This window comes from Schistocerca serialis, chromosome 10 (assembly GCF_023864345.2).
Source record: "Schistocerca serialis cubense isolate TAMUIC-IGC-003099 chromosome 10, iqSchSeri2.2, whole genome shotgun sequence".
NCBI classification, from domain to species: Eukaryota; Metazoa; Arthropoda; class Insecta; order Orthoptera; family Acrididae; genus Schistocerca; species Schistocerca serialis.
Genome location: NC_064647.1, coordinates 176,705,464 through 176,710,528, shown reverse-complemented (window position 1 = coordinate 176,710,528; position 5,065 = coordinate 176,705,464).

Here is a 5,065-nt window from a genome sequence, read left to right as displayed (position 1 = left end):
CCACTGCCGCCACCTGCACCATGTGCAGAAGTCGCACCACATCCAGCATGAGACCTAGATTAGGCACTACTGACGAAAGTGTCCGTTGAATGCTTCTATCCTCCAAGTTACGTGCTGTAACCTAGCAACAGATGCAAGCAGTTAAATAGATGCTGCATTGTTCCGTTGCCCTCCATGACATGTATAGAAAACTTTTTCGTATTGGGTCTCGTCGGATAGGTGGTTTTCCATCTGCCCCGGCAAATGCGGGCTGGTTCCCCTTATTCCGCCTCAGTTACACTATTATTTTCAACGGTTAGTACGTGAGCCTATTCGAAGTGCAAATGGTTGCGAAGATGTACTTGACCTCTTGTTAACAAATATTCCTGAGCAAATTGGGACCATCTTCACGGATACAGGGATCAGAGACGACATGATCGTTGTAATGAGATAGTACCGTAACATCCAAATCCACAAAAAAAAAAAAAACGAAAAATGTATCTGTTTAAAAGGACAAATAAAAATTCGCTTCATGTCATCCTAAGAGGCACTCTTCACTCCTTCCAGTTTGACTGTATAAGTGTAGTCCAGACGTCGTTCAAATTCAGAGAAATAGTAGTGATAGCAGTTGAAACGTACATGTACTGAATAAATCAATAAAGGATGGTACTGATCCGCCATGGTACTCAAAACAGTTCAGAACATCGTTGTAGAAGAAACGAAAAAAGTGTTCCAAACTTAAAACAATATAAAATCCACAATATTCACGATGTTCTACACGAGCCAAAAGTTTAGCTCTAATTACATTACTAGATGCTTTTAATAGTTTCCACAACGAAACTCTGTCTCGCAATCTGAGATTCTGGTCGTGTATAAAGTACACTAGCAGCAAGACGCAATCAATACCTTCACTGTGTGATAGCAAGGGTAATTTTAATGATGACAGTGCCGCTAAAACAGAGCTACTAAACACAATTTTTCCGAAATTCCTTCACCAAAGAGGACCCAGTAAATGTTCGAGAATTCGAATCAAGAGCAACTATCAACATGAGTAACTTGGATGTAGCTCGGTGTAGCGAAGCAGCTTAAATCACTCAATAAAGGCAAGGCCTCGGGTCCAGATTGTATACCTCTCAGGTTCCTTCCAGAGTATGCTGATACAATAGCTCCATACTTATCAATAATATGCAACTTCTCGCTTATCGAAAGATCCATACCTTAAGACTAGAAAGTTTCACAAGTCACAAAAATACCCAAGATCGGAAATAGGAGTAATCCGCTGAACGTCTATTTGCAGTAGAATTTTGGAACATGTACTGTGCTCGAACGTTATGAATTACCTGAAAGAAAATAGTTTATTGACAAACACCCAACACGGATTCAGAAAATATCGTTCTTGTAAAACACAGCTAGCTCTTCATTCTCACGAAGTAATGAGTGCTGTCGACAGGGAATCTCAACTTGATTCCATATTTCTACATTTCCAGAAGGCTTCTGACAGCGTTCCTCGCAAGCGACACCTACTCAAATTGCTTACCTATGGAGTATCGCTTCAGCTTTGCGAGTGGAACCAAGATTTCCTCTTAGAAAATCAGAGTTTGTAGTAATTGAGAGAAAAATCATCGAGTAAAACGACCTTACCCAAGGAAGTATTCTAGGCCCTCTGCTGTTCCTAATCCATACAAACGATTTAAGACACAATCTGAATAGCCCTCTTAGATTGTTTGCAGGTGTTGTTTAGCGTCTTGTTAAGTCATCAGATGATCAAAACCAATTGTGAAATGATGTACGCAAGACATGTGCATGGTGTGAAAAGCGGCAATTGACTCTAAATTATGAAAAGAATGATCCCTTACCCATGAGAACTAAAAGGAATCCGCTAAATTTCGGTTGCACGATAAATCACATAAATCTAAATGCTGTGAATTGCCTTAAATACTTAGAGATTACAATCAGGAATAACTGAATTTGTAACGGTCACATAGCTAAAGTTGTGGGGTAAGTGAACCAAAGACTGTGATCTATTGGCAGAACACTTAGAAAATGCAACATGTCTACTAAAGAGACTGCCTGTCCGCCCTCTGCTGGGGTATCACTGTGCGATGCGGGATCCACATCAGATGGGATTCACGGAGGATATCGAAAAAGTTCAAAGGAGGATAGCTCGTTTTGTATTATAGCGAAATGGAAGAGAGAGTGTCACGGATATGATACACTAATTTGAATGGCAATCGGTAAAACAAAGGAGTTTTTCGTCGCTCAAGGGTCGAAATTTCAATCACCAACTTCCTCCTTTGAATGCGAAGATATTTTAAAGGTCAGGTATGGGATGAAAGAATTGAGAAATATTATTGGAAATCATGGAATACACGAATTGTAAAAGAATTAAATCCTTATACATTGTATAATTTGTTTATTGAATATGAATTGTTACAATGAAAATATATACAATAAATACATTTAGAACATTAACGATGAGTATCTTTATTTAAATCCTCTATTTCTATACTTTCCACATCTCTATTCTCATGTGTTTGCGTCTTCTTCTTTGGTACATCTAATACAATATTGGCAGTACGACTTGTACCTGCATTTATAGCAGTTGCTACTCCTGTACCAGAGTCAAATGATATACCACTATAAATTGAGGTTATACTTTCGCTGTCGCCTTTCATGCTCTCCAGAATGGTCTAATGTTTCTACTTAAGTATTGTACGTTTCTATAGAGAATCCTATTTCAATTGCTGTAGTCATTTTTACAATCATTTTACAATTGACATAACTATTTGAATCTGCTGGTGCGTTATTAGGAACTGGATTAATACCCAATGTAAACGAAGGCATTAATTTAACACTTGTAGGTCTATTCAAATGACCAACAAGATGAGATTTCTCAATACCTTGATCATAATTAAAATAATCCAAATGAATAGACACGGGCTTTGCGGTTTGTTGTGCAACTTTTTTTAATACTTTACCATCAGTATTACAAAAACGTCCAGGATAACCATGTGTTCCTAAATAGTATTGTGTTCCATTACCAGCAAATCAATGAGCACGTTTCCTACTTTTAATTATACCAATAGTTGGTTCATATTCATAAGTAAATGATGCATTTTGATCAACAGCTCTTGAAGCAATACCTACTTCATACAATTTATGTAAATGATGAACTCCAAATACTTCATCTGTAGCAAATAAATTTCCATTATCGTCAGATTTACCATGTGGTATTATAAAAGAATCATAAAAAGGCCTGTTACGTGGAACAGTTAAACCTGTAGGATAATCATTCATTGAACTTGAACCCCATAAAGTATTTTGTATGTGGCCTTTTGCTGCAATACCACTAATACACATAGGTTTAGTTTGTTCAGTCGTAACTTTAACTGGTTCATGAGCAATTGCAAGATTTGTACCTTTATTATAAATTAACATTGGAACATGAGTAATACTTCCGCTTGCACTTAATGTACTTCCAGTTTGAAAACTGGCTTCTAAACCAACAGGAGTTAACGATATCCGTAACTTCTTTACAAATGAATTATATGGTAATGAATCAAATTGTGCTTTACTCATAAACTGAATTAATTCGTTAGTCGTAAATTGAGCTCCAGATGTAACTAATCTTTTAGCTACAACTTTGTTATTATTATCAGGAGCAACTACATCAAACCATTTATATGCATAACCCCATACAAAAAATATATGTGTATCAATAATTATAACACTGTTCTGTTTAATTTGTTCTACTGACTTCCATAACTGAAATGTAGTTAATTGTCCAGAACTTGTACCACCAGCTGATGTATCAGTGTTACTAGTACCTTGCCGTGATTGTTGAGAAGATCGTGGTTGTTCTTCTACTTCCATTTCTGTGGCTGCAGAAGTACTGGGAACTTGTAATCCTTGATCTTGAAACTCGTTGTCTATTAAATTAGGTTGATTATCAGGTCTTGAAGATGGTCCTGGTGTCGGTTTGTCGTCTTGTTTAAGACGTTTCGCTTCAGATGGAGTATCACTAAATAATTCAGTTAAATGAAGATCTTCTAAAGCAGCAAAAAAATCCTTGTCTTCAGTAGTTAACTCCAATGAGTCATCTAAAATATCTCTCTTATGTTTTGCTGCACGTTTACGATTAATCTCTCGTATTGCTGACCAAGGTAACCGTTTCTCTTCACCACGAGCAGTATACTTTTTAAACTTCAGCCAGCCTACCAAGAGAGAAATCATCATCATAATAAAACAAGAGTTCCCACGGAATGAATTAATTGTTCCTTTATCGCGCGCGCTCATTGAAAATGGAACTGAAATAGCTTGAAGGTGGTACAATGGACCATGTTCCAGGCACTTAACTGTGAATTACAGAGTAATCATGTAGCTTTATATGTAGATGTGGTGCATTTAATCTCTTGAGAGATGAAATTTCGCATTGTTATATCAAAAAGGTGGAATGATAATACGGATAGGTGCACTTTGTGCGTATTAGTGATGTATGCTTACCTTTTAGGTATCACAGTAACCTGCCTTAAAAAGATACTGAGTTGAAACTATCAGTCGTTTGATATACAATGCGTTTAACACATTCCTTGTCAAATTTTGTTCTTAAACTCGCCGAATCACTTACATCAAAAGTAGGAATTTTGCAATGTCATCCCCTCTTGGATAAATTTCTGTAGATGCTCGTGCATCGAGATCTTTAGTTAATTCAGCGCATCGTTTCCCATCCTGCTGGAATATTTTTTTTGATTGTGGCTCGTGTGGAACAGAAATGTGTCATACTTGAAATTTTATGTAATTCATACAGTGCAAAGTGAAGTTCAGCAGGTGCGCCGTGGTGATAGAAATAATGACAGTAGCCAGTGACCAGGGAAACTGAAATACAGGTCGCCATAACGCAACGCCCAGCTGAATAGGCCGCACAAGTTTTACAACTGAAGTTCCCCGCTGTTTTTCCTGTCGATTCTGGCGGTCTCCTTTCTCTGGCACTCCGCACACCGTACTCGCTCATAGCCTCCACTGGAGAAAGGGTCCAGCGTATATAAGCTCTGGAGAAGCCACGGCAGACATCGCAGTCTTCCAGTTA